Raw genomic sequence first — 6,544 nt, forward strand, 5'->3', positions numbered from 1 at the left:
TTTAATTATAGAATTCTCTTTAAATTAAAAAAAAAAAGCCATGGCACTAATCACCACAAAGTTATTTAAGTGATCATATCCACAGGCTGCTCTTGTAATTATATGCTAAAAATTTACGGCTGTTCTCATTAACAGCATTGTCTTTCCTAATTAGAGTGACATCAAGAGCATCTGAGAATGTGTCATTTCTCTGAAAGTACTACTAAAAGTATCATAACACAGTTTGTGCAGGATTCATTTACATTACCTTTTATTTACTACACTCTAAACTCATAAAATATTTAACATTTCTCTCTTACTGCATTCCTCTTATTTACGGTACAGAGACATATCTCCTGTCACAATATGGTTTGTGCATTAAAATCCCTGGGAGTAGTACTTTGCACAGCATCTTAATAAATTTATTCTGATTATTTAAATAAGTACATAAACAAAAGCTTGTTTGTATGAGACTGTGTCTTACTCAGAAGAATAACTCTTCTGGCAGACTCATTTACTAGTTTTTTGTTGTTTTTTAAAAAAAATCCCTCTTTAAGTAGAATACATTCTCCTGGCGCCACTGAATTCTACAATGGTGCGCATTTTTAAAGCTAATAAGACAATCGGTAAAGCCAGCTATGACCTTCAAAATTCCATTTGGAAGAGTACAGCATACACTAAGCAATTTGGCTTTCACGCTCTTAATCCACATAGATACATTTTATTTATTCTTAGTATATAAGGAATAATAATTGCCATTTTCTGACAGTTCTATTTCTTGATAGTGGATACAGTTCTGTGAACCTATGTCAGATGAACAGAAAAAATATCTCAATCACCTCATACAAGATGTCAGAAAGGAGTAGGATATAACTGTGCGATCAAATGTTTCAGAGAGATGAATATTAACATCCCACAGTGACAGGAATACTGTCGAATTCAGTATATTTGCAGATATCCTGGCTTACCAAGTGGCCACCCTGGTATTACAAAGAAGTCCTTTTTGGAGAAGCAAATCTAATTGATAAAAGGGAGACATGAGAAGAAAAGACAGGAAAGAGAAAGACGGAGCACAAATTATAGTATGTATGATTTTTGAGGGGAAAAAGTAAGAGAGAAGATGATTTATTTTGAAATGTGCAAAAATGATGTCACATCTGGGCATATTTCACAAAATACATTTTCCAAAAGCCAATTACAACCTTTTCCTCTTTCTCCAAAGACACTGGTGTTCTGATAATAACAATATCAATAATAACAACACCTGTAATTCTGGCAGCAGCACAAAGCTGTAACTTTGTTAAAGCTCGGGGTGTCACATTTTAATAGTGGAGTACATTTGAACAATAGTAGAGTCCTGTCATTTCTTTTCTTTCCACTCTTGGTGCAGCAAGCATTAGTCAGTCAGTCCTTATGGTTATCAACAGCTTATTAAGTTTTCTGTGATGGCTTTGACTTAATAACCCACTCCGCATGGGGGTTGAGCTGATATAAGTCCTCCATGTATGTGTCATCATCGAGGCAGCGCTCCCCAATATTTCCTCCAATCTCATACAATAAAACTTCTCCTTTCTTGAGAGTCTGGACAACTCCACTTTCTTGGCTGAGAAACTTGGCAAGAACATCACTGGCTTTCAGTTCTTCAGTTAGCTGTATTGCCATGGAAACTTTCGAAAGATGGGGGGCTTGCACTCGAATCACTCCCTGAGGAATGTCAGCATCATTTGGATTCTTGTCTTGCTTTTCATATTTTTCTCTGTCATAAGCCATTTTCTTCAGCAACTTCTTCATGGCTTTTCTGTCTTTCCTTTGATGTTCAGTGTTTTGCTTCCTTACTTGGTTCATGATAAATTTGGGAATTGTCCACAGAAGTTTTTGATACTTAATCATCAAGTGCATGACACTAGGCGTCCCAGCAGCCATTACAAACTCTCGCTGCTCATTGGACTTCACACTCAAAGGGTGGCTCATAAAGAGATTGGGCGCCATGACCATTGCTACACTCATGACTGTCATTCAGTTTTGCTCTTTATTGTCTATTACTCTTTGGAGAAATTAGAGTAAGGCCTTTAGCATGTCCCTGTTAGCATCAGGTAGGAGGATGACAAGGAAATTCAAAGCCTGCAACTGTTGCTTCTTGGTTGGAAGATTTTGGATGGCCTGAAAGGCTCTGAGGTAGTCCAGCGTGAGCAGCGGCTGAAGCAGCTCCCGAATGAAAAGCTTCAGAAGGCTGGCAGCATCGTGCTGCTTGACATTATCCCAAATGAAAATCCATTCATAAAACTTTGCTTCAAGTTCTTGGCAAAGACTCTTGATTCTCATGGCACCTCCAGGTATTCGTAAGAGACCTTCAGTTTCCAAACCTCCCTTCTCAATTTGAGAAATCAGTTTTTGAAAGATCAAGGGTATTCGAGTTCCTGGTACTTTTCTCTGATCTTGCTCTAGCAATACTGTCAATGGAACACCAAAGAGGCCAGAATCTTTTGTCTTGATTTTCACAGCTTTTTCTTGTTTCAGTTCAACACCCAGTACATCATAGAGGGCAGTCAACTCAATTAGAGCGAAATGGTAAACTTTCTTCATGTCCTGGGGTGCCAGGTCACCGATTCTTGTGGTACCCATTTTGTCTTTTGGCAATCTGAAACTAAGTAACTGGGCTTCATCTCCTTTGCTCTTCAATGCCCGGTCTCTTGAGCTCTCTCGCTGATTGACAGCTTGCTCCGCAAATGAAACCTCCAAGTTGATGTCTGTTACAGAAGCAGGCGGTTCCTCGGGCACCAGTGGCCGCAGCTCCTCTGTATCAACAGCAAGTCTAGATGCTTGATCATTTTTTCCTTGGTGTTTATTTTCATTTGTTCTGACTGACTGAGATTCGGTGCCATCTGGAGCTTTTTCCTTTGACTCTGTCTGTTGGGCAAATATGTCTCTGACGTCAGGAATATGGTACTGTTTGTTTTTCTTTCTCAAGGTCTGGGAGACAGTCTCGACTCGTTTCTGAACAGCTGCTGCCTGGGTCTCAGTCAAGGTTGATAAAAACACCATGCTTTAATGGGAATCACTAGCAGACTCTCCAAAGAGATTGGATAAACCAGCCTCTTTCAGCCATTCTTCTTCCAATTCCCCCTCATCAGGCTCTTTGACAACCACTACTTCTTGGTCATGTCTATTTTCACTGGATTTCTTGATATTTTCTATTTCTGTCCAATAGTCTTCCATAGATAAGTCATCCAACGAATCCTGAGAACTTGATCGGTTAAATGGTGATTTTTCTGTAACTTTGGTGGTATTTTCCTGGTTCATGGTATATTGGCTATATCTTCGACTGAAGTGAAGACAGTGTACCAATCTGGTTACCACTGCGACCATCATTCCCAGGTCAGAGCAGCGAATGCGAGACTCACAGGCAATGCAGGGGGAAGAGATAAATAATGAGAGCTCCTGCAAGAATCTTCTCAAGGCACTTTCTTCCGGGACACACCTTCTCTCTGTTCCCAGCTCTACTCTCAGGCGAAGAGTGGTGCTGCCTCAAGGGTCCTGGCGACCCTCCAGCCGGTCATCTCTGCTCACTCACGCGGAGTCGCGGGTGGGGGCTGGGCTGCAGCGTAGGCACCGCACCGTAGGTCTCCGGAGTCTGTGCGCTGCGCACCAATTACATTGAATGTTATAGCCTCCATCTCATTTAACAACAACAAATTCCATTTTCAACAGTAAGGAATGCTGTTGTTGTTATTGGGCCATCAAGTCACTTGCAACTAACAGCGACTCTATATACAACAGCTCTGAACCCTGCTCTGTCCTGAGCCAACCTCATTACCTATCCCCATTACCCTAGTCACTGAGTCAATCCATCTCATCCAGGGTTTTCCTCTCCTTTGCTGTCTGGGCATGATGTCCCTCTCCAAGGACTGGCCCCTTCTTGCAATATACCCAAAGTATGTCAGACAAAGCTTCAAAATCCTTGTCTCCAAGGAGCATCCTGGTTTGACTCTTTCCAGGATGGATCTGTTTGTTCTCCTAGCAGTCCATAGCATATTCAATGCTCTTCTCCAGTACCACAACTCAAAGGCAACAATTCTTTTTCTAATGCCCTTAGTCATTGTCCACTTATCTGATTGATAGCAAGTAATTGCAAAGACCATGGCTTGGATCAGGTGTACCTTAGTCTCTAGACTGACATAGTTGCTCTTACTCTGGATAAGTCTCTGACAGAAGATTTTTCCCAGTACAATTAATCTTTTTATTTCCTGGATGCTAGTACCAAGAGTGTTACTTGTGTATCCAAATAAGCTGTAATTGTTAACAACCTCAATCTCTTCTCCATCTATCATGGTGTTGTTAATTGGCCCAGTGGTGTGAGTCTCTATCTTCTTTTTTTTGTTTGTTTGCTTTTTTCTTAAATGAAAATAAGCTTTATTACCTCAAGTAATAAATACATACAAAGACGCCAACACTGTCAGTCTTTTTCTTCCCCCGATGGTGTGTGATCAACATTAACGCACAACTGAAATCACCAAGACCGTCTCTGTGTGAAAATTCTCAGGGGGTGGGGGGGGTCTTTGATGCATTTGGCCTGATGTTCTTTGTATTTATAACTTGTGCATTTATATATATATATTTTTTTAATTGACTTTAAAGCACTCTAAATCATGCAAATGCTTAAGCAAGAGTTTTGTTGAACAGAATCTACGCTAGATGGCCACTGGAGGGCTCAGATACTAAGAAAGCGCACGGTCAGTATTCATGGAACAAACAAGATCTTGAAGGCTGCTATTAGCCTATGGGGCGAGGGGTGGGGCAAGGATAGTCTTGGTGACATTCACGGAAGTGGGAGAGCAGAGGGAGATGAGACATATGGGAGCTACAGTTTGCTACAGAACTGGTCACTTTGCTCCTTGTTTGTAAATCAAGACTTGGAAAGGGAGACCCAAACCTGGGGAGTGCCTATCTACTGAAAACGCAGATCCTACCCAAACACAAACCCTCCCACCCTCAGAGACGGGAGGTTCAAGGCCCATGAACCAGAGAAGGGAAATGGGAAAGAGGAAAAAAAAAAGAAACAGGTAAAGTCAGCACTTTGAAAACAAAGGAAACAGGGGAGATTGAGTAAGTGGGCCCTTCTCATCCTGGGAAGAGATGGACAATCCCAAGGGCCAGCGAGGGACTAGGATCTGGCGTTGCAATTGGTCTAGGCCAAGCACTCCTGGACCAGGCCTCCGGTGTGAATGATGCCTCTCTTCAGCCGCATCATGGCGCTCTTGCTGCCCGCGTAGGTGGGCCTGATCTCCTTGCCCAGCTCCTCAATGATGGCCAGCAGCTCGGCGTACTTGCTCTGTGGCACCTGGCTGTTCCCAGTGCCCTGGGTGTACCCGAGGGACGGTGGCCCTTAGTCGCTCAGCAGCTGGCGGTACTGGGAGGACGTGGCCATGCTGGTGGATGGAGAGTGGACACTCCCAGCCGCCTTGAGGGTGGCGGCGGGCATGTGCGCGTTGAAGTTCGGCTTGTATGACATCCCCCCGCGGGGGCCGCGCCTGGGCAGTGGGCCGGGGGCGGCGAGGCGGCGAGGCGGCTAGGCGGCTAGGCGGCGGCGCCTTGCGCCCATCTCTGCGCCCGCCGGGCTCCCGCGCACTTTTTGTTGTGGCCGCGCGGGCGGCCCGGCAAATATGGCCGTCGCTCACCCTGCCGCCCGCAGCAGTCAATCAGCCAGCCATCAGCGGGTGCAGGGGCGGCCGCAAACTTTGTGCGGAGCCGGTGGCCAGGACCGGGAGGGGCGGCCCCGCGCCCGCGCCCCCTGCGTCAGGGCCCCACCCGCCGGCCACACCGCGCGCCTCCATGGGCGCCCAGCACCACAACCTGGCCAATCTCTATCTTCTTGATGTTAAGCTTGAATCCATATTGAAGGCTGTAGTCCTTGATCTTCTGCAGCAAATGCCTTGGGTCCTCATCAGTTTCAGCAAGCAAGGTTGTGTCAGCTGCATAATGCAAATTGTTGACGAGCCTTCCTCCAATCTTGCTGCTAGCTTCCTGAATGATCTGTCCTGCATATAGATTGAAAAGGTATTGAGCCTATAAACAAATGAATGGATAGAAAAACCATGGTATAGTCATATAATGGAATACTATGAAGCACTAAAAAACAATGAACTCAAAATATTACACAACCTGGAGACCCTGGAGCACATCATGCTGAGTGAAATATCTCAGTCACAAAAGGACAAATATTGCATAGCACCACTGTTATAAAGCAGTTTTGATATGGGGGGGTTGGGAGGAGAATAGGATAAGAATGGATATAATGCTCATTGTCTTGGAACAGATGAAAGAAAGGACTGTTTAAAAGAAATATATGATTAGGCATTATACATATGACAATGTCCCAGAAAAAGAGATAAATTACTGCAGAGGACTGGATAGGGAAGGTAGGTAATTTTGCAACAATGAATGGGTTTGCTTTTGGATTTTTTAAAGTAAACTAGACGAGGAAAAGAGGGAGAGGGGGTAAGATGTGCAACAAAGAATGAACAAAACTGTAACTTCTCTGTAAATGTTCATTAACATCACAATTAAA

At 44.0% G+C, this 6,544-nt stretch overlaps 2 pseudogenes; both read right to left on the bottom strand.

Moving 5' to 3' along the window:
- Positions 1 to 1,410: 1,410 nt before the first annotated feature.
- LOC102874995 lies at positions 1,411 to 3,294 on the bottom strand (annotated as a pseudogene).
- A 1,846-nt stretch (positions 3,295 to 5,140) lies between these two features.
- LOC102874593 lies at positions 5,141 to 5,488 on the bottom strand (annotated as a pseudogene).
- Between the last annotated feature and the right edge of the window lie 1,056 nt (positions 5,489 to 6,544).

The sequence above is a fragment of the Elephantulus edwardii genome, unplaced genomic scaffold (assembly GCF_000299155.1).
Source record: "Elephantulus edwardii isolate Elephantulus edwardi_28Jun2011 unplaced genomic scaffold, EleEdw1.0 scaffold00640, whole genome shotgun sequence".
In the NCBI taxonomy this organism is placed as follows: Eukaryota; Metazoa; Chordata; class Mammalia; order Macroscelidea; family Macroscelididae; genus Elephantulus; species Elephantulus edwardii.